Genomic DNA, 23,811 nt, shown 5'->3' with positions numbered 1-23,811 from the left:
TTTTTAACTGTAATATTTTTGGTAGTAGAGATCGAACCCAGGCTATTTTACTTGCTAGGCAAGTGCTTTGCCATGGAGCTACATCCCAACCCTATTAATATCATTTATTTTTAATTTAGTCAGGCAAGGGTCTTACTTTATAGGTCTGGCTGTTCTCCACCCCATAATCCTCCTCCTGCTTCAGCTTCCTGAGTAGCTATCATTTAATTTTTCTGATAATACCACAAAAACAAAACAAAAAGGTAAAAAGAAACAGGAAATCTGAGCAACCGTTTTATTTAACCCAGAATATTTTTTTAAATATATCATTCTGTGATGGTGGTCACACAAATCTACACGGATCATTAAAGATTTCACAGAGACACACACACACACACACACACACACACACACACACACACACACACAGAGTTATGGAAAACAGGCAAAATCTGAACAGAATCGGTGAATCGCATTCCCATGGTTTTCCTGGTTGCAATATGATCGTTTTGCAAGGTGTTCCCATGGGCAGCAACTGGGCGGCGGGCAGAGGGGATCTCACTGGAGTTTTACTGTCTAGAGTGGACTGAAATTTGAGATTGCCTGCCTTCTGCCAGGAATTAAAGGTATGAGCTACCACATGCAGCTACTCTGCATTCTTTTTCAGAGCCCCTGGGAATCTGTAATTCTGGACACATAAAGGGGGCGTGAGTGCCCCTCTGCAGAGTGCTGGGATCAAAGGCAGGCGTAGAGTGTGTGCTGCTGTTCATGCAGAGCAGGCCAGGCACACCGACCTGAGCCAAGCCAGCCTTCCCCTTGTGGGCTTAACAGAAACAAATGGAAACAATCACCGGCCCAGACAGAAAACAACCTGTGTGTAGATTTCTAGGCATAGAAGGCAAGCCCTGCTGTGAGCGCATGGGGAGCAGGGGAGGGGGTAAGAGGTCGGCAGCCCAGACCCTGCATCACTCCCAACCACTGGATTAAAGACTAAAGATCTCTCAGGGCCACCACATTTTGGGAATCTGCCTCTGTTCTGGGAATTGATCCTTCTATGTAGGTAGCAGGATTCCAGTTAACCCAAGGAGGAACTGAGGCACAGAGGGAACGAGAAGGCTTTCCACAGCCACTAGGAGCTGGGAGCTGGAATTGGAGCCCACATGGTCTCACCCCAGAGCCCAGGGCCTGGCCCATGTACCTTCGTGCTTCCTGGCTGGACCATGCAGGACACTGATCTTCTCTAAGTAGAGGATCTTTAACCAGCCCCATCTCCTAGGTCACTGTCCGTGTGACACCTGCTTCATCCTGATAGCCAAAGGAGCCCAGAGCCCCATGTATTTTAGAGTCATTGCTTTGACCTTGAAGTGGGCTGCAGCCTGTGTGTGTGTGTGTGTGTGTGTACATGTGAATGCATGTGGGTGGGTGGTCTATCTATACAATGGAATATTTGGCCATGAAAAAGAGAGCAAGCCACCTGCCAAAGGTCACCGAGCAGCTAAACAGACTAGCCCATAAGTCCCTCTCACTACCCACACTCAGCCAAGACAGCACAGCCTGGTCAGTTTCTGGGGTTCTCTGGGGTCTCCTAGCCTTAACAATCGATCACCCTCTCTTCCAAACCAAAAGCAACCCCCTCCAGGGGTGTGATATCCTCAAGGGAGAGGCAGGGAGAAGACTGTGCTGGAAGGTAGAGGACTCACAGGTCCAAATCCTGCTCTGTCCCCTCTGCTGCGGGGCGTCCACTGAGTGACAGCCTCTGGGTGCTTTCAGGGCCCTGTGTGGGAAGCAGAGCCCCTTCCCTCCTCCACGGGGCCCTGATGGGGCAGAGCATGCTGGAGGGAATTGAAAACTCAGGCCATTCTGCATCATGGCTGGGCCAAGGGGACAGAGCCCAAGAGACAGAGAGCCCCAGGGCCCAGGGCTGAGGCCTCGAGCAGGATTTCAGGCCAACCCAGCCCACTTGACAGTGCCTTCCCAGTCAGAAAGAGGCCACACTAATTAAGTGCTCACTGCTCTCTTGCAGCCCTGGCAGGGCTCTGGGAAGGCAGGAAGCCCTCAAACTGGGTCAGAGACCCTGTCCTTCAGAGTTACCCAGAAACATGAGGCTGCATCTCAGAACAAGGCTCTCTGCTGCTTTCCCTGGGTCCCACTTCCTCCCTAGCCCAGGCCTGGAGCATCCTATGTAAGAGGGGAGGGATCATGGCAGCCTTTCTGGGCCACATGGTCTCCCCTGGGTCCTCTACACACCATGAGCCCTGGCTACTGCCTTTAGAGGTGATCAATGGGGTCTTGACTGCCTGCTTTCAGATTCCAGGTCTGGTCCTCATTGCTCTGTGATTTTGGACAGGTTGCTTGGTCTCTCTGTGCTTCAGTATCCACAACTGCAAATATGAGGAATAACAGCACCTTTTATAGGGTTGTCATGAGGATGAAGCAGGTGGATCTTTATGAAGGAATTCAAGTCAGGGCCACTGGCAAGTGATATCTAGTATGCCCTTTGTCTCTCTTGAACACTGCATTTTCAACAGTATTATTGAGATAACAATTCATATACCATGTAATTCACCTATTTACAGTTACAATTCAATGGCTGAAACAGAGTTGTACAATCAATACCACAATCAACTTAAAAAAATTATACACCCATTCGCAGTCAGTCCTCTCCTCCTCCCCCCCTCATTTACTTTCTGTCGCTATAGATTCGCCTGTTCTGCAATCAGCCTGTGGAAAGAACCATACAGTAAGTGACCTTCTGAGTCACGCGACTTAGCTAAGCTCATCCAAATTGCAGCACGTGTCACCGTTTCTCTCCTTTACCTGACCAAATAACGTTCCATGGAATGGCTATACCACATCTATTAACACATTTACCAGGATAAGCAGACATCTGAGTCGTTTCCATTTGGAAGCTATTATTATTTTTTTAAAAAGCTTGGGTAAGGCTCTGCATGGATATGTTTTTATTTCTCTCAGGGAAACGCCTCAGAGTAGAATTATTTGTTAAACAGAAGATTCTCATCTCATCCGGGTTCCCCAGCAGAGATGATGGAAATGAACTCTACTGGGCACTTGCCATAGGCCAGTTGTGGTCCAGGTGGGCTCACACATAGTCTCAGAGTTCCATCAAGATGGCTGTGATGGTTACCATCACTGTCTACTTGAGGAAACTGAGGCACAGAGCGTCAGAGCAACAGGCCCAGAGACACACAGCTAACATGCACAGAATAGGGCTTAGTTCCTTCTGTCAGCATAGAGTCAGAGAGGCAGGAGGCATGGCTGGGAGTTCTGGGGACAGAAAGGGGACACTCCTTCCAGCCCAGCAAAGGAGTCCCAGTTCTCAGTTCTCTCACATCACACAGATAGCTAAACCTGCTAGCAGGCACGTCTGGTACTGAGGAGAAAAGGGACCGCCTTCACGTTCAAGTTCAACAAGCTTCAAGTTCACTTTTTGCAGACAGGGAGGGAAGGAAGTGGGCCACCTGTGGCTGGAGGTGCCTGTGGTCAGACCCTGGTTATCTTCTCCCCAGGAAGCTGCCTTCTGAGGACTTTGTTTATACAACTTTTGCCTGTGGTTGCAAGTGCAGGAGAGAAGCAAGGGTCTAGACAGCAGGATGACCCTGAGTGGGGTGTCTTCCAGGTTATGATGGTATCTGTGCATGGCTCAGATTGCCTAGAAAAGCACTCTTGCTTCAGAACTTGAGCCCATGGCAGGGGGGGGAGGTGAAGGGGGGAGGGGGCGGAGAATGCAAGAAACCTTTGTGTTAACCCCAACACTCACTCCTTTTAAACATCAGAGCCCCCAAAGGATGCCATGGTGACAGGCAGAGGCTGGGCATGCCAGGAATCAGTCCAGAGACTGGACTCCAGAGAGTTCCAAAGACTGAATTTGACTGACATTTCGGGGGCGGGGGGCAGGGGAAGAGCAGGAAAGGATACCTGCAGCACCCCTAGACTCTGTGTCCGTGTTCCTCATGCTGAAGGCAGGTCAAGGCCACCCCTAGCCACTCACACGCTGCTGCTAGCCTCCTTCTTCCTCTAACTGCTCACTCTCTGAGACTGCCTCCACCCAGGAGAAATCCCAAGGTCCCTCCAGATCTACTGTCAGAGGAGGCAACCAGCTCACATCTGTTCTGCCGGGAGGCTTGTGGGACAAAGGGTCAGCCGTGACTGGGCCACTGGAAGTCACAGGGGCTCTCACTGTGCCCCAGGCCCCAGATCTGCAGCTGAGGACTTCCTGTCAGAACTTCCTGCTCCTTGGTAAAGTGGCAGTATTCAGGACCACAAACTTAGCATTCATCTGATGGAGTCAAAATCCAACTTGATCACTTAGGAGCTGGGAGACCCGGACAGGCCTCAGTCTGCTCTCCTGTAAAGAGGCTGTTTACCATTTCTGTCTTATATAATTTCCTGTGCAGCTGGCCCAGCTCCACACTCAATATGCAAACGCCGCTCTGTCTCCACTGAGCGGTGAGATAGGGGACTCTGGCTCAGGGTCACTGGTCACCTGGCATCCCTTTTCCACACCTCACGATGCTTCGTGGGGCTGAGGCTGTCAGCCTGAGCACAGGCCACCCCTAAGCAGAGGGCAGGAAGCCAGAGTGAGGAGGCCGCAGAGCTAGGTCTACCAACAGCCATGGACTGGACTTAGGACCCCAAGTGGGCTGGGCTTGGCCAGGACTGATGCTGTCCTCTCAGGGGCCAGAAAAGAGATCTGAAGCCAAGGAGGTGCCAGAGTAAGCCAAGAGCTGCCATCTTGGTTTTCAGGTGGACTGCAGGGGATGGATGCAGGTCAGCTGGGGTAAGTGGGGGAGTAGAGGACCTTACCCCCAAGGAAAGACCCACAGAAGTTCAAATCCCCACCAGGATCAGGCTGGCCCAGCCAGAACCCAAAGTGGACCCAGCTCACTGGAGCATCACAGGTATCTGGGGTTGGCAGCCATGTCGTAGAGGAAGCTTGGGGCTGCAGGATCACATGCATGCCCTCAGTGGGTTGGGGTCATCTAGGATTTGCTTAGGTCAGGGTTGGCTCAAATACCAGCTGGGCTTTGACAGAAATGAGACACGCGGAGACCAACATCCCATGATAGGAGGAAGGAGGAGGAGGCTGGAACTCAAGAGTGGTTGAGTGATTTGCCCAAAGTCACATAGCAGGTGAGTGGCAGACTTGCATCCAGGCCTGGCTGCTTCTAAACTGCAGGGCTGTATGCCTGAACAGGGTGAGGGGCAGCCAGGGGAAAGACAAGGGGAATCAGACAGACCCCCAAAAGGATGTGGGTACTCTGAGCAAGAGAGAGGACATCGATGAGAGCATCTAGAGAAGGTCCCCTGGGTGGGAATGAAGCCAGCATGGAGACCCTAGATGTCACTTTGGGATTGTAGATTATGAGCTGAGGGATATGAATAGAAAGAACAAAACTCCTTCCCTTACTGAAAACTGAGACACTTCATCCCAGTGGTACAGGGACTCTGAATCCAGACCCCAGTAGTAGTTACAAGCCACGTGGGATTTCTTCCATATGCAAAAACAAAACAAAGCAAAAACAAAAACAAGCCACACCTGTAATCCTAATTACAGGAGATCTGAGGATCAGTTCAAAGCCAGCCCAGGCAGGAAAGTCTCTGAGATTCTTATCTCCAATTAACTATCAAAAGAACCAGAAGTGAGCTGTGGCTCCAAGTGGTAAAGCACTAGCCTTGAGCAGAAAGGTTCACAGACAGCACCCAGGCTCTGAGTTCAAGCCCCAGGACTGACAAAAACAACAACAACAACAAAAAAGAAAAGTGAAAAAATTTCTAGCAAAAGCTTCCTACTGATCTTGGATCTGCTGGGTTAAAGAAAATATAGTACTAAAATGAATTTCACCTGCTCTTTTTTCCCTTTGTAAGATAGCTACCTGTGCATGTAAATGTTCCATGCATAGCTTACATTCAAGCTGGTGGATATAACAGAAAGAAAAGGCCTGGTCATTGGCTACACGAGAGCCGCTACAAGCATTGCCATAACCAACTTCAGAACATTGCAACATCCTACACACACACACACACACACACACACACACACACACACGCATGCACACGCGCGCGCGCACACACACACACACACACACAGCAGCCTCCTGTCCAATAGCAGTCACTTCCTGTTCCCTACCTCCCACCCCAGCCTAGGGAAACTCAAGAGTACCAAGGTGAGCTATGACATGATTGAGAGACCAGTACCAAAACGTCACTGCATAGCTCCTTTAGCAGACTGACCAACAAACACCTGCCAGCACCCACTTCCCCTGCAATCTGAGTAGACTATGGGGGTTCTGTGTCCCAAGAAATTGGCAGCTTCCTACATCCTTCAACACTTGCTCTTGAAGCCTTGAGCCATCCGACAAGACAGGAAAGGGAAGAGTCTTAGAGCCACATGAGGAAGGGCAGAGACCCAGCCGGCTGCCTGGTGTTCTTTCCTGAAGTCACCCTTCCTGTGATGGCAGACAAGACAGTGTAGAGAGGAAATTTCCTCTACTCCATCTACCCTGTGCCCATTCTGCCCACCCCCACTCCCAGAGAAACAAGATTCTTCCCCCACAAAATGATAGGTCCAAAGTTCTGCCAAGACCTGGGGACCCCCCTGAGCTCCTCTAGTCTGTAGTGGACTTGCCTTCCATGCAGCAAGCCTTGCAGGATCTCTATCAACTTCTGTGCCACTGAGAACGTATCTGCTGTGGCTTAACTGTGTCTCTGCCCCCAGTTCATATATTAAAGTATTAACTTTCACTGTGGTGCTATTTGGAGAGCTAGGTAGGCCTTTGGAAGCTAGTTAGGTATACATGAGTTTATGAGGATGGCATTAATGCCCTTAAGATACCAGAAAGTGCTCTCTCCTCTTCTTTCCTCCTCTCCCCTCCCCTCTCTTTCCTCTCCCTCTCTCTCTCCCTCTCCCTCTCTCCTTCTCCCCCCCCTCTGTCTATCTCCCCTCTCCTCTCCTCTCCTCTCCTCTCTTCATTTGTCTTCTCCTCCCTCCATACAGTAAGGAGAGTCTTCCCCAGAAACCAACCATCCTAGAACCTTGAACATGAACTTCCAGCCTCCAGAACTGTAAGGAAGCAAGAGTTGTTGCTTAAGCCACGTTGTCTGTAAAGTTCGTTAGGCAGCCCAAGCTGACCACGAAAGTGCCCGAGGGTCCCACTGAGGCCTGAGGGTCACGTTGTCCTGGAAAGATGGGGTGAGCTCAGACCAGTTGGGGATGTCAGGTCCCCCCCCCGCCACCAGCTGTGCCCTGAGGACACACGGGGTCACCACGAGGATCAGCCACCCAGTGCCGTGAGTCAGAAGCTGTTTATTAGCCAGAGCACACCAGGACCAGAATATACTTGCCAAAAATGGAACTTTAAGAAATCTACAGACTTGTGTGGGCTTTTTAGGAAGATATTTTCAGCGGCTGAGACAAAGATGGTGCCTCTGACATGTCCCCAGACCTACCTACCAGATCCATCTACATAAATCCAACTCTCTCCCACCAATTAGTGCCTAACCTTAAGCTTCTTTTAGTGAAAAACAATTTCACCAACAAAGAACCTCCTGGAGAGGGTGGTATAGCTGGAAACTAGCAATTTACTGAACAAAGTATCTCATCACCAAAGATACTGAGATGACATTACTTTCTTTCTGTCCATCATAGGCCTTAAACTCAGAGCCTGGACGCTATCCCTGAGCTCTTTGGCTCAAGGTTAGCACTTTACTATTTGAGCCATTGCCACTTCTGGTTTTCTGGTGGTTAACTGGAGATAAGAGTTTCATAGACTTTCCTACTTGGGCTGGCTTTGAACTGAAATCCTCAAATCTCAGTGTCCTGAGTAGCTAGGATTATAATCGTGAGTGGTGACATTACTCTCTTGACTCAGTGCCTAGGCAGTGTCCCTGAGCTCTTTGGTTCAAGGCTAGTGTTCTACCACTTGAGCCACTGTGCTACTTCTGGCTCTTTCTGGGCAGTTCATTGGAGATAAGAGTCTCCTGGACTTTCCTGAACAGGCTGGTTTCGAACCACAATCCTCAGATCTCAGCCTCCTGAATAGCTAGGATTATAGGTGTGAGCTACCAATGCCCGGTGACATTACTATCTTAAAATAAGAAGTACTTGGACTCTTTGGGACCCAAATGTGAATATATTTTTCTTAATTAAATGTTTTTCTGCTGGACACTGATGGCACACTCCAGTAATCCTAACTACTCAAGACGCTACAATTTGAGGATCATGGTTCAAAGCCATCCTGGACAGAAAAGTCCCTATGAGATTCTTACCTCCAATTAACCACTCAAAAACAGAAAGTGGAGTTGTGGCTCAAAGTGGTAGAACAATCGCCTTGAGCAAAAGCTCAGGGACAGAGCCTAGGTCCTGAGTTCAAACCCCACAACTGAAAGAAAGAAAAAAAAAGAAATTTTTCTGAGGCCCAGAATTATTGCCATACAATGTTTCCCAAGCACCTAATACCAGCAGATACTTTTGAAAAATGTCAGCTGGGGGCTGAGCAGCATGGATCAAATGGTAGAGTACCTGCGATACTAGTACTGCTAAAAAAAAAAAAAAAAAAAGGTCAGGTGGGAGTGACCTTTAACGTGGCATCTGTCTTCAGACAGAGGGAGATGTCTTCTCTGTCTTCTCCTATAGAGAATGATGGAAAGTCATCCAGGACTATCCATGTCTCAATACCAATGATGTCTAGTTGCTTCCTGGGGAAGCCTGAGTCTAAACCATCACTTTATCTGACAGATCTCCCAGGGAAAGAGCTTGAGTCAGAGCAGCCAGGAGGCCATGGGCATTCAGCATGTTCTTCAGACTCCTTGCTCAAAGAGGATGCTCTACCTGCACCCTCACCTTGCCAGGTACCAGTGATGGGGGGTGGGGGAACAACCAGGCTGGTGGAGAGGGATAAATGCTCCAGGTTTGAGACATGCTACAGCACTAGGCTGGAAACTTAAACCTTGCAGGCAGACGGTCCTGGCTCTGTCTCTTGTGTGCATACGTTTCTAGACTGTGGTATGTCTCCGTTTATCCACCTGCAAGGTGAGGTGGCTAGGGCTCTACTATTGGAGCCACACCTCCACTTCCACTCTACTATTGTAGCCACAACTCCACTTCTGGCTTTGGGGGGGGGGATTAATTGGAGATAAGAGTCTCATAGATTTTCCTGCCTAGGCTGATTTTGAACCTCAATCCTCAGATCTCAGCCTCCTGTGTAGCTAGAATTACAGGCATGAGCCACTAGCACCTAGCCTCGGTTCAGAGTTGTTGAGAGGATATGTAATTTGGTGCATAGACACACACAATGTTAGGAGCTGGAGAATCCAATATATGCTGGTAGAGGGAATTCTGCAGGGGTGACGGGCTGATTGAGACCTGTTCCTTCTTTAGCCAACTTCCTGTCATGCTGCTCCCAGCTTCTTCTCTCATCTGGAGCTATTACCTTCTCAATGAACACCAAGCACAACCTGGCTTTAGCCAAGATGAACCCATCCTGGTCTCTGTATCTGGAGGACACTGCCTCTTGCTGGCTATGGCATAGAGCAATCAATATCGCACCCACTATCTTTAAGCCTTGGGTCTGGGCTAAGGGATGGGAACTGCACAGCCCACATGACCTATACCACAGAACTGTGCCAGACAGGGCCATGAGTCCTGGCCAGTGATGGGGAGAACCCCAGCTGTTGTGCAGGGGGCAATTTTCCAAGTGCGATATTCAGACTCCTCCTCCCTGTGGCCTGTCCTGTAACCTGCCCCGAACCAGCCCAGCCATTCTAGATGTTTGCTCCTGAAAGCTGGAAGAGCTTCATTATGGATCTGATTAAATCATAAGGAATCTCATTTCAGGCTTGCCAGAAAACAAGTTATTTTCAGCATCCGTGGGCAGCAAAAGAAGAAAGTCATGAGCCGGAAGGAATGACTGCAGAAATGAGCCCATTCAGAGGAAGGCTGGTCCTATGTCTCCTTGGCACAATGTTGGGTGCCAAAGAACTTGGGAGAAGTTGTCACAAGATATTCTGGGGTTTTGTGGGTTCTTTCAGTAACAATGGGAGATTGCATTCACTCTGAAGGTTGAAGAAAGCAACTCAGAAGTTAATTAGGGTCCCCCCAAAGAGCTTTTGTCATTAAGATGGACCCAAACCAACCCAAATAGATATATTCAAGACTAGCTTAAGAGGTGATGGGAAGCTGGCATCCCATGGCTCACACCTTTAATCGCAGCCACTTGGGAAGCTGAAATTTTTGGGCCTAACACTGGAGGCCAGCCTGGGCAGGGAAAAAGTTTGAGACGCATTGTCAACAAAGATTATGGACATAATGGTGGGTGCCTGTAATCCTAGCTACCAAGAAACATAACATAGATGCATCACACCCAGACTCACCCCAACAGGAAACAAAACTCTATCTAAAAAACAACCATTAAAAATCAGGGTTGGAGGTGTGGCTCAGTGGTCAGAGTGATTGTTTAAGAAGCCCAAGGCTCTGAGTTTAAACCCCAGTACTGCCAAGAGGGGGAAGAAGGGGGAAGACTGAAAGAGCGCCCTAATGAAGCAATTTTACATGATGTATTATGTGGGACAGACAACCCTTGCTTTCTCCTCTGATTTACAATGAACACTGCTGGAGGAAAAAAAAGAAAGAAATCTTTCATACTAAAGTCCTAATGATTATAACAACAACAAAAAAGGTTCATATGAATGACTGATAGGAAGCTAGTCTTGAGTAAACAGAAAAAAAATGTACACCTGACCTATAATGGAAGAGGTATTAACCTTGCTTCTAGCCTACTTCAACCAAAGCTAATAGAGGTAATAGTCAACATCTCCTTTGATGGTGCTTACTGCCCATCTATGAATATTCTGAGCCCCTAGCTCTCCCCAATATCATTCATCCTGCTGTACAGATGAGGAATTAGCACTTAAAAGAGGTTGGGTAATTTGCAAAGTTTATCTGACTGCAAGCTCTTAACCTTTGGGGTCTACCACACACCCCAGAAACCCGTACCTTACCTCTAAGGTCCTTCAATTTCCCACACCCCACTTACACTCTCAGAGGCTTTATTACTGAGCATGCTGCATTTGTGAATTAATAATTCATTCCATCTGGCTGATGATTATTTTTCTATTCGAGTTTCTGTTTCAACATTGATCCAGACTTTAACCCCAATTATTGAGAGTTCAACATGACCTTAGGAAATCACACAATCCAGAGTTGTGGCTATACAGCTAATAAGCAATCAAATTAAATAAGCAAAAGCATCATTCTCCTGTACCAAAATCTGTCAAGTGTATGTATGTGTCCTCAACCCAGAGGTCTAGGGATCCCAGAGGGAGGATCTGGTCACAGCATTTGCCCCACCCAATAGAACTCAGACATTTTAGGGACATCAAGAGCATATCATGTCTCTGCGCAACATGACATGCTCAGAATTGTCACACTGTGTTACTAGAATTCCAGCCTAAAGGAACATCTAAAATGCATGGTAGATGATAACAATGATGACCCTTTTCAGTACGCATGCTCCTGCAAGACTCCTTCCATGCTGATGCTAAACTTGGCCATGTGATTCACTTGGCCCAATGAGACATCAGCAAACCTGATACAGGCAAGACCTTGATAACTTCTCGTGTACCTGGGCTTACCTTCTTGCAACTGAGACCGTGATCTGGGATGAAAGACCACATGGAGAAAGAGATCAAGGCAGGTTCACAGAGGCAAAACACTGGCTGACCCTGTAGTATCTATGGCCCTAAGCATGAACTCAGGCCAGGGCTGGGAATAGAGGCCTAGTGATAGAATGCTTGCCTAGCAGGCCAGGGACTGATAACTTATACCTGTAATCCTAGCTACTCAGGAGGATGAGATCTGAGGATCATGGCTCAAAGCCAGCCTGGGCAGGAAAGTCCATTAAAACTCTTCTCTCCAATTAGCCTCCAGAAAACTGAAAGTGGTGCTGGGACTCAAAGTGGTAGAGCACTAGCCTTGAGCAAAAGAGTTCAAGGATAGCTCACACACCCTGAGTTTAAGCCCCACAACCACCACCACCACCAACAACAACAACAAAGGAGTAAACTCAGGCAAAAAGTGTTAGTCAGCTTATTAGTTAAGTACTATGATAAAGTACCTGAGGAAAAGAATCAACGGGAGGGAAAAAAAGGAAAGGAAAGAGGAAAGGAAATGAAAAAGCAAAGGCCTAGACACTGTCTCTTAGCTTTGAACTATGATCCTCAGATCTCAGCCTCCTGAGTAGCTAGGATTATAGGCGTGAGCCACGGGCACCCAGCCTCTTAGCTTTTTTGCCCAGAACTAGTGCTCTACCACTTAAGCCACATCTCCATTTCTGGCTTTTTGCTGGCTGATTGGAAATAGAGTCTCACAGACTTTTCTGCCTGGGCTGGTTTTGAATTTTGACCCTCAGATCTCAGCCTACTGAGTAGCTCGAATTACAGGTGGAAGCTACCGACACTCGACCTGGAAAGATTTATTTAGGTTCATAGTTTTAAAGGTTTTCATCCATAGCCAGCAGAAGGGCAGGGCAGAGCAAAGCTGCTCACCTTACAGGGACAAAGAAGCCGAGAGAGCAGAAAGGAAGGAAAGAACAGGATGAGAAACATCTTGAAGAGCACACCTCAGAGTGACCTAACTTCTTCCAACTAGGCCCCATCTCCTACAATTTCCAACCCCTCCCAATGGTCCATAACGTTATAAATTCATCCATAGATGAACCCATCGGTTAGGCTGGAGCCCGGAAGATAGAATCATTTCCCAAGAGCTCAACCACTGAACACTGCTTCGTTGGGGCAACTAAGACTTCATCACACAAGCTGCTCTCTGATATAAGACCAGCAGCAGAACTGCCTGCTGAAGCCAAAGAATAATTGGGAAATAGTAAGCTGTTCTGAGCACTGTTTCAGGGGAGTTGTTATGCAACAAGAGCTGACAGATGAAGCACAGCGCTTCACGGTGACTCACACAGAGACCTGCCATTCCTGCCTTTGTGGTATCCAGGGAATTCAGAGGCCCTAAGCACAAACACTGTGGAGCAGTTCTCTTAGAGGACTGAAAGCCTTGCCTCCATCAGATCTGAGTGTAACTTAGCTTTTCTATTGTAAATGACAAAAGTGCCCTTGTCCTCCTCCTACTGGGCAGCTTTCATACTTCCCTCTTCACCTCTGCTCCGCAAACTCCCTGAAGTCTAACACAGTAAATAAGGCAGGGAACAGTAGCACTAGCTCTGTTGTTGGCCCAAACATGGCATAGGTGAGAACATTCTAGAATTTTCTTCAGCTTCTCAAACCTTTCTCAAAACTTTCCTCTACGTGGTTGGCGGATGGTTTGGCTTTGGCCATTCTTCCCACTCTATCAGGAAGGAAACAGGTCTAAGGTAGACAGTAAGCAGGATTAAGTCATGTCAGAAATGTTTTCAACTCTCTCAGTGAGTTCTGTAGGCTGGGAAATTTCAGAGAGGGAAGCTCATGTGGTTTGGATCTGGAATGCACTCAGAGGCCATGTGTTGAAGGTTTAGTCATCAGCCTGCGGTGTTTTGGGGAGATGGTGGAACCTTGAGGAGGTGGAACCTAAGGAGAGGAAACTAGGTCATTGTGGGCAGGGGGAGGTATGGCTTTAAAGGGGACACTGGAGAATAGGAGGATCACAGTGCAGGGATACCCTTCTCTGTCCAACCTTGTTTCCCAGCTGATATGAGGTGAGCAGTCCTCCTCTCTATGAGGTACTACTCTGCCACTGGAGACCCAACCATAGGGCCTAGGGACCACACACTGAAACTTCCAAGATCAGGAGCCAAAATAAACCCCACCTTCTCTTAAGTTGTCACTGGTATTTAGTCACAACAAGGGGACTGACACGGGCTCTGTAACTCCAAAGAGTCTTTGGCAAGCCCTCTTCTATGTGTCCTTATGACACCCTGGAGAGATGCTGGCTGAGTGGCATGGAAGTTGGGATCTGGGGCCAATGCCAAGGGAGTTTCAATTGGCTGAATTTCCCCCTCTGCAAGACCTCCAGGTCAGTATTAGTTTCATGGATGACCAAACTAAACAAAGTAGTTTCCGCTCCCAAAGAGAAATTTCACACTATCTAATATCATGAGGCTACTGCACAAAATCACAGCACTGGGATGACAGGAAATGAGAATCGCCTTCCATGGCAAGAGATTCATTTAAGCATGGTTCACTCATTCTGTGCCTATAAGCAGCAGACCTAGCTGGGGAGGAATTGCAATCAGAAGGTTGTGAGGAGGTGCACAGTCATCGTGTTGGAGGGAATTATGCCGAGATGGGTCGAACTCTTCTTTCTCCATAATTAGATTATGCTTAGCAACAGGATGTAAACATTCATAGCTATTGGTCACAGTGTCCTCTCTTCTGGAAAGGACTAAATAGCAATGCTCATAAACGGTCTCCTTGCCTCCTTTCTCTGGAGCCTGTTCTTGACAAGGCCATCTTTACAACACCTCTCTCTATGGCACAGTTACATGAGTACTGTGCCTTGACAAAGTGGTTCTGCTAGACTCCACTCCCACGTGGCCTGGCTCATTCCACTATGAAACGGAGGGTCATGGCTTGAGAACTATCAACCCAGAAAAGCTAGATGTGTGCCTGTCATCCCAGCTAATGGAAAATGCAAATAGGAGGATTACAGTCCAGGCAAGACCCAGGGGGAGGAGGAAGCAGACATAAGACACTATCTGGAAAACAAAAAACAAACAAACAAACAAAATACCTAACTAAAAGTAAAAAGAACCAGAAGTATAACTCAAGTGGTAGAAAAACAATTCTGGGAACGGCTGAACCTGAGATAAAGCTGGGAAGAAAAACTTAACTGTTAGGATAGACTGGTCATAGTCATCTAACTTAGACATTTTTTTTTGTAACCTATATCCCCACATGTGCTTGAAGCTGTGAGCTCCTTGAAGTTTTCAGATACATACAACCCTGCCTCAGTTAGCTTGAGTTTCTGTCACTAGTGACATTAAAAAAGTCCTAATTCATCAGTTAAGAATCCAAAATTAGGGCTGGGAAGGTGGCTCAGATGCTTGCCTTGCATGCATGAGGCCTTGGGTTCGATTCCTCAGCACCACATAAGCAAAAAGAAAAAAGCCGGAAGTAGCGCTGTGACTCAAGTGGTAGAGCGCTAGCCTTGATCTGAAGAGCTGAGGGACAGCGCCCAGGCCCAGAGTTCAGGCCCCATGACCGGACCCCCCCCCAAAAAAAAAAGAATCCAAAATTAACTGAGCAGGTGGATAATAGGTTTCTAAGTGAGCAAGATAAATTCAAATTCTTGACTTTGGAGTCAAAAGGCAAGCATGTGTCGAGGAGAGCTCTGGGTCCTGGCGAGGTTCTGTTTCTCCAGCTAACTAAGGCTGCTTCCATGTGTGCATGTGGCATATGGAAGTGCAGCTAGCTCCCCTTTGAACAGTTTTCCTAGAAAATCAGGATGGAAAAGATACTTCATTATTGGGAAACCAATCGAGGGAGTTTATTTTCTTACAAGTTCAGTACAAATCAATAATAGTTATAAAAAAAAAAAGACAGAAACTTGGGCCATGCTAATCGACAAACTAAACCACAATGAGAAAAGTAACAATTGTACTCACTCTAAGTTAAGCCAGATCAGACTTTAGGAAGGATATGAAGAAAGCAGAGCATGTTCAAAAATGTCAAAGCAGGGCTGGGAAGGTGGCTCAGTGGTAGAGTGCTTGCCTTGCATGCACGAGGCCCTGGGTTCAATTCCTCAGCACCACATAAGCAGAAAAAGCCGGAAGTGGGGCTGTGGCTTAAGTGGTAGAGCACTAGCCTTGAGCTGAAGAGCTGAGGGACAGCACCCAGGCCCAGAGTTCAGGCCCCATGACTGGCAAAAAAAAAAAAAAAAATGTCAAAGCCGCCGGGCGCCAGTTGCTCATGCCTGTAATCCTAGCTACTCAGGAGATTGAGAACTGAGGATCACGGTTCAAAGCCAGCCTGGGGGGCTGGGAAGGTGGCTCAGTGGTAGAGTGCTTGACTTGCATGCATGAGGCCCTGGGTTCAATTCCTCAGCACCACATAAGCAGAAAAAGCCTGAAGTGGCATTCTGGCTCAAGTTGTAGAGGGCTAACCTTGAGTTGAAGAGCTGAGGGACAGCACCCAGGCCCAGAGTTCAAGCCCCAAGACCGACAAAAACAAACAAACAAACAAAAGCCAGCCTGGACAGGAAACTGTGAGACTCTTATCTCCAACAAACCACTCAAAAACTAGAAGTGGTGCTGTGGCTCAAGCAGTAGGGCGCTCACCTTGAGCTTAAGAGTGCAGGGAAAGCAACCAGGCCCAGAGTTCAAGCCCTACCACAATAAACAACAACCATGAGTCCCCCTCTCAAGTTAATGGGACTTTCATGGGAGAAAAAAAAATAACATTCCAGCTTTCCTAAAGCATATGGAAGGATACTTTTCAGAGTCATGAGCCATGTGCCTACTTAGCAAAAGTTACCATGGTAAATTTGATCCAAATTAATTGATTGATTTCCTTATAATACCAATTAGTACTCTAAATGTTTGAAGTTCTGAAGAAAACGTGATGTGAAGATTATATATTGTATGACTGAAAATAACCTAGAACACATTTTTTTAAAAGAACAATTTTTTTTGTCAGTGCTGATAGCTCATAGCTGTAAACCTACCTACTCAGGAGGCTGAGGATGAGAAGATCAAAGTTCGAAGTCAGCCCAGGAAGAAAAGTTTGCAAGATTCTATTTCTAATTAACCAGCAAGAAGGCTGTACTGGAGGAATGGCTCATGTGACAGAGTGCTAGAAAGTTGAAGGAGAGCATGGGGCCCTGTGTTCAAGCCATGGTATAAGTAGCAAAAGAAAAAGAGAGGAACTTGAGGAAGTCCTTGTTGAACTGTATATCAAGACTCAACAGAAACCTGAAGGATTCCAGCGTAAATGACAACTGGGCGGGTAAGGGTGAGGGTGGCATCAGAAACATGGGAAAGTGAAGCATGCTGGGAGCACTGATAACTCTGGAAACAAAACCAAAATGCATTGCAGAGGGATTACACATTTAACTATTTAAATGAGGCCACAAATACTTAGAAGAAAAACATAGGTTAACAGACATTGTTAGATGGGGAAAACACTGGAGTAAGAGTTCACAGGGTTTTTTCTAGAAAGGACAAGACAGGAAGTACTGTCATTGTTGCAGGCCATAGGGTTTCTTACAAAAACTCATCTGTGTCACTGTGGTTAAGCAGCCCTAGGCAATATGTAAATGAGTGGCTGTGGCTGTGTTCCAATAAAACTTTATTTATAAAAACAGTTGGTAGCTCTGGCCTTCAGGTCATAGCTTTCTGACTCTTGCTTTAAAGGATAAAAGCATAGAACAAAATAATAGAAGGGAAAAGCTAGTATAAATAGATTTGAAACCCTGAAGCACAAAACCTGTACAATAAACACACTCAGTGGTTGAATGCATGTATAACATATGGAAGACACTGAGGTTCAATGCCAGTGCTGCCAAAAACAAAAACAAAACCCAGGGGCTGAGACCGTGGCTCAGTGGAAGAGTGCTTGCCTTGCATGCATGAGGCCCTGGGTTCGATTCTTCATCACCACATAAGCAGAAAAAGCCAGAAGTGGTACTATGGCTCAAGTGGTAGAGCGCTAGCCTTGAGCTGAAGAGCTGAGGGACAGTGCCCAGGCCCAGAGTTCAGGCCCCACGACTGACAAAAAAAAAAAAAACTACACTATAAACAAAAAGTTAATGAAAACATGACTATATATGGCAGAAAATACATGAGCCAAAACCAACAACAAAGGGTTAACATCTCCTCCGATATTGACACTCATTCTCTTTTCTCAAACACATCAACATACAACCATTCAATTCAATAAGAAAAGGAAATACAGTTAGTAGAAAAAAAAAAAATAGATAAACCAGATGCTGGTGGCTCACGCATGTAATCCTAGCTACTCAGGAGGCTGAGATCTAAGGATTAAGGTTTGAAGCTAGCCCAGGCAGAAAAGACTGAGACTCTTATCTCCAATGAACTCCAAACAACCAGAAGTGGAGGTGTGGTTCATGTGGCAAGGTACCAACCTTTTCAAGGAGGAAAAAGCCAAGTTGAGACTATCAGGCTGAGTTCAAGCCTTAGTAACACACACACACACACACACACACCTTAAAAAGTATAACACAAGACAATTCACTATTTTTTGTTTTGAAAAAAAATCATGACTTTTTATAAAAATACTTCTGTGAGCATGTGGTATCTTTGAAACATGTCCACAAATTCCTCCTTCAGGAGATGGGGCGTCCTCCCTCCCCTCTAGTGTGGGCTGCACCAAATGAGTCATGTCTCCCGAGCAGAACAGGGTACATGATTTCCAAGGTCACAAGGTCATCTCAGCTTCCTGTACCCCTTCCCTCACTCTCTGTACTGCCACCTGCCCCGCCATGCTGAGAGGCTCATGTGGGCTGAATTGAGGTCTCCTGTCAAGAGTCAGGTCAACACACTTTCTCGAAAGTGGGGTAAGCATAGCATATGAGAGTCTGAGCCAGAACTGCCCAGCTGAGCTGCTGTTACACAGGAAGAGACAATTAGTTTAACGGATAATGAGCTTATTATCCTAACATAGTGAATGTCTTAATTCCTCAATTTTAACTCTCTCTCTCTCTCTCTCTCCATGTTTGTTCTTTGTTTGGTTTTCCTATTACTGGGCCTTGAACTCAGAGCCTGGCACTATCCCTGAGCTCTCTCTCTCTCTCTCCATGTTTGTTCTTTGTTTGGTTTTCCTATTACTGGGCCTTGAACTCAGAGCTGGCACTATCCCTGAGCTCTTTTTGCTCACGGCCAGCACTCTACCACTTGAGCCACAGCTCCACATTTGGCTTTTTGGAAGTTAATTGGAGATAAGTCTCATGGACTTTCCTGCCTGGGCTGGCTTCGAACCTCCTTGCTCAGATCTCACCCTTCTGAGTATCTAGGATTACAGGTGTGGCCACTGACGCCTGGCTCTCTCAGTGTTTTGAAGACATGTTTCCTATGTAGCTCAGCCTGGCTTCCAACTCACAATGTAGCCCAGGCTAGCCTCAAACCCAACCATGCTCCTCCTGCCTCAGCCCCCTGAGTGCTGAGATTACAGGCATGCATCACCATGGCCAGCTTAAACTTTACCTTCTCAATATTTCTCCTTTTCTTTCTCCTATATTTTTAAATATTTCTACAAGGATGAATTGTGTGTGTGTGTGTGTGTGTGTGTGTGTGTGTGCACGTGCACGCACGTGCGCGTGCATGCATGTACATGTGCCAGTCCTGGAGCTTGAACTCAGGGCCTGGTTGCTGGGCTTGAACTCGGCCTAGTTGCTATCCCTGAGGTTTTTTGTTGTTGTTGTTGTTTTGTTTTCTGCTTACAGCTGGGGCTCTGTGACTTGAGTCACAGGTCCACTTCCAGCTTTGTGGTGATTAACTGGAGGTAAGAGTCTCGTGGACCTTTCTGGCCAGGCTGGCTTTTATAATCCTCAGCTCTCAGCCTCCTAACAGTAGCTAGGACTATAGGCATGAGCCAATGGCACCTGGCAAGGATGAATTATTTTTATAACACAAAGAAAAGCAACTTTTCTTTCTAAAAATTACTGAAAGTCAAAACTAGACAAGCCTGTAGTCTGAGCAGTGTCTGGCAGGTGCCTGTGCAAAGTCTGAACTACTGTGGACCGGGTCCGAGCACCCCAGCCAACCTCAGCTAGCATCGCCCTTCCCCCTGTTTTACATAGTAGGTTTCATTTAAGTTAAAGTTTCCACTGCTTCAGAAAAGAGAGTGTGAAAATCTTTACAAGAAAATAAGACTTAAGAGCTAACTTTAGTACCCAAGATTCACTCACCCTTTTTGGTGACTGAAGGTTCCATAACGAAACTATTAAAAATATATTGGTGGGGTTCCTGTGGCCCTGAGAAGAAGCAACTGTGGTGGCTGTCTGCAAGACCCCAAAACGAGGACCCCCACAACTGACAAAAAAAATAAAACTAGAGGGTGGTAATGGACATATAACTCATGTAGCTCTGTAAATAGCCTGAACAACTACTGAGCTGTACACTTAAAAGGTACAAATCTTATGATACATTATATAAATTAAACTCTAGGTTCTTTCTTTTAGAAATAGGGTGAAATCCTCCATCTAATTTCAAGGAATGTCTGTGGGGATTAAGGAAAATTGCATACACAAGAGCATGTGCCCTGGCACAAAGCAAGCACCTGATAAATAATCATGAAGACAGCATTATTATATAATCTTATTACCATGTACTAATAAGAGATTATGTGAATGCAGATAATACAGAAATAACCATTTCTATCACAGGTCTACTTATCACACCATCTGAACACTGACCAACTCCAATGAACCTCTCTGCCATCTTGTGGGGCCAGTATGCTATGGTCACGCTCATTTACAAGTGGGGAAACAGAGGCCCCAAGACGTCAAGTAACTTCCTTCAGAGTGCACAGCTAGCAAACACTGGCACTGGGATTTGGATCTTGGAGAATGGACTAGCTACAGTCCAACTCCTGGCCCAGACACCATCCTACCTCTCAATGAACATCAGATACATATTGAGTTTTTCCTCTAAGCATCTCCTTGGTGGCTCACCATGCCACACCCAGCCCTGAAGAGCTAGAGGTGGCAGTCCGGGGCTCGTTCCAGAGGGACCTTCGCAAGCAGAGGTGAGGGGGTCCGAGGGGAGAGAGAGCCAGCAGGAGCTAGGCTAGAGCTGCCTGGAGAAAGGCGAGTCCAAGCTGTACAGATGGGGTTCAGGCAGGTCTGAGGTCAAGCCCATGAGTCTAAAGGCAATGCAGGGCCAGAGAAGGAAGCTGGGTGAGCTCCCCAATACTGCCTTTCTCTGGGGAACAGCTCACACTCCCCAGGCAGGTGGGGAAGGCTGACTCAGAAGATGCTATGAGCTCAGGGGAACGGGGGCGCAGCCGCCCCCGGCTCCCACTCCACTGTGAGCTAACACCTCAGCAGCCACCCCAACACCAGCTTCACCAACAAGCAGAAAGCCAGTCTCAGCCAGCTCAGAGCAGTGGGCTCTGATGCGCTGTCAGGAAGATTAGGGCAGGACCCACCCCCAGTCCATGCACGGGGACCCCAGAGGCACATTTCATCCCATCTCCACAGCATGCTGCAGAACGCCGTGTTCTGTCCTCCAGCCTCCTGCTACTATCCCCACAGCCAGCAGCACCAGTCTATGAGTCTACCACTTCAATCCCTCCAGCAGCCCCCGTTTTCTCACATCTGGTCTACACAACTATTTGCATGGGTGCACAAAACGTTCATGGTTAGCAAAAACTACTGGAAAAAAATCAATAAAGACCTACTAAAAGCTAGGCGCTGGTGGCTCATACTTGTAATCCCAGCTACTCAGGAGGCTGCGACCCGAGGATCACAGTTCAAAGCCAGCCCAGGCAGGAAGTTCGTGGAACCACCAAAAATGCCAGAAGTGCAGCTGTGGCTCAAATGGTAGAGGATGGCCTTGAGTAAAAAAGAAAAAAACTCAGGGACAGCACCCAGGGCCTGAGTTCAAGCCCCAGGACCAGCACCAAACTAAACAACAATGCAGATATACTACATTATATGTGTACTGACCAGAAGATATTTTGAAGACATTCTGTTGTGTGAAAAGAAAGAAAACTTTAAACTAGTATGTCTAGGTTTCCAATATGTCATCATTTAGATAAAATCTCAAAGGAAAAAAAAAAGCTCTATATTTCTTCAAATTCACAAATACAAAAGTAAATGAGGGAAATGCCTGAATGGTTAAAAAAAAAACCAGTAAGCAATGACCATAGAAAAGAGAGAGAAAGAGAGAGAGAGGAAGAGAGAAGAGAAGAGAAGAGAAGAGAAGAGAAGAGAAGAGAAGAGAAGGGAAGGGAAGGGAAGGGAAGGGAAGGGAAGGGAAGGGAAGGGAAGGGAAGGGAAAGGAGGAAGGGAGAAAATGAAGGAGGGGCGAAAGAAGGAGGGAAGGAGTAAGGCAAGGAGGGAGGGAAGAAGGAAAGAAGGGAGGGAGGGAAAGACCTATGTTGATTTTTTCTAAGAATGCATTTGTGTATATTTGAGTTTTTTTAAACATTAAAGCCGGGGCTGGGAAGGTGGCTCAGTGGTAGAGTGCTTGCCTTGCATGCATGAGGCCCTGGGTTCGATTCTTCAGCACCACCTAAGCAGAAAAGGCCAGAAGTGGTGCTGTGGTTCAAATGGTAGAGTGCTAGCCTTGAGCTGAAGAGCTGAGGGACAGCGTCCAGGCCCAGAGTTCAGGCCCCATGACCAGACCCAAAAAATAAATAAATAAACAAAACATTAAAGTCTGTAAAAACAACAACAACACACTTTTTTTTTGTTTTTTTGGGTTTTTTTTGGGTCCGGTCGTGGGGCTTGAACTCTGGGCCTGGGCGCTGTCCTTCAGCTCTTCAGCTCAAGGCTAGCGCTCTACCACTTGAGCTACAGCGCCACTTCCAGCTTTTTTCTTTTTGCATATGTGGTGCTGAGAAATCGAACCCAGGACCTCATGCATGCAAGGCAAGCGCTCTACCACTGAGCCACCTTCCCAGCCCCCAACACACATTTTTTAAGGAAGAAAAAAGTGTAAAAAATACCACTGCTCTGCCACAGGACTCAGAGTTGTCCCATGCAAGATCTGTTCAAGTTCTCGCCACACCTGCTTCCAAGCAGATAAGCAAGCAGTCAGGGCTCTATTTTATACAACTGAAAAACTAGACCCAGGGAACTGTCAGGGAGCAAAGTAGGACTTGCAGCCTGAGTGACACTTGTCCTTGAACTCCAAGCCCAGAGCTTAGAGTTATGTACCCCAGGGCATGCAACAGTCCCTGAGAGATGAGGCCTGGTAGGTCAGCCTGCTCCCAGCGCCTCTGAGCAGGCCCTGGGGAGGGGAGATGGGGCTTTGTAAGGGAAGAAGGAAGTAAACCAGGAATGGAGAATGGAGAGAGAAGATAACCCCCCCATCTCCACCCCCATTCAAAATTACACCTCATCATGAGCCGCCCCCTGAATGACAAGGGACTGCCACATCATTCGTCTCTCAGCAAGCCACACGTGGGAATGAGCCGACCCAGGACGTCACACCTCTGGGCTGAGCTGTTTGCAGCTAGTGGATCTGTGAAGCGAGATTGCTCATTTCTTACAGCCCTGTGATTCCAGCATGAAAAGGAACAGGCTTTCAAGAGGGTTCTAGAAAGCCAAAGGGCAAGGCCAAGCCTGATTAGGTGTTCTGCTTGGAAAGGCATGGGACCAGAGTTCGGGATTGGGGATTTCTTTCAGAGTTGGAAATAAACACACACGCACGCACAAGAAGAAAGGTCTTAGCTGGACACCAGGAGCTCACACTTGTAATCCTAGCTACTATAGATGGCTGAGATCTGAAGATCATGGTTCAAAGCCAGCCTGGGCAGAAAAATCCACAAGATACTTATCTCTGATTAACCAGCCAAAAGCTGGAAGTGGCGGTGTGACTCAATTGGTAGAGCACCAGCCTTGAGTAGTAAAAGCCAAGCAAGAGTGGAAGGTCCTGAGTTCAAGTCCCAATACTGGATTAAAGAAGAAGAAGGAGGAGGAGGAGGAGGAAGAAGAGGAAGAAGGAGAAGAAGGAAGAAGAAGGAGGAGGAGGAAAAGGAGGAGGAGGAAGAGACATCTCAAGAATGGAACCTAGGGGGCTAGGAAGGTGGCTCAGTGGTAGAGTGCTTGCCTTGCATGCATGAGGCCCTGGGTTCGATTCCTCAGCACCACAGAAGCGAAAAGAAAAAAGCCGGAAGTAGCGCTGTGACTCA

At 47.2% G+C, this 23,811-nt stretch overlaps 1 protein-coding gene and 1 long non-coding RNA gene across 2 annotated transcripts in view; one reads left to right on the top strand and one right to left on the bottom strand.

Moving 5' to 3' along the window:
• The window catches only part of Ppp1r16b (protein phosphatase 1, regulatory subunit 16B), a 103,033-nt gene that overhangs the window by 59,653 nt on the left and 19,569 nt on the right, over positions 1-23,811 (bottom strand). The gene's annotated exons all lie outside the window — the stretch shown is intronic.
• Positions 4,669-10,216, top strand: LOC105981651. The gene is made up of 3 exons (XR_001174832.1): positions 4,669-4,777; positions 8,735-8,847; positions 9,833-10,216. It is a non-coding gene; the product is annotated as an uncharacterized LOC105981651 (long non-coding RNA).

This window comes from Dipodomys ordii, unplaced genomic scaffold (assembly GCF_000151885.1).
Source record: "Dipodomys ordii isolate 6190 unplaced genomic scaffold, Dord_2.0 Scaffold13, whole genome shotgun sequence".
In the NCBI taxonomy this organism is placed as follows: Eukaryota; Metazoa; Chordata; class Mammalia; order Rodentia; family Heteromyidae; genus Dipodomys; species Dipodomys ordii.
This window is presented reverse-complemented; position numbering and strand designations above follow the sequence as displayed.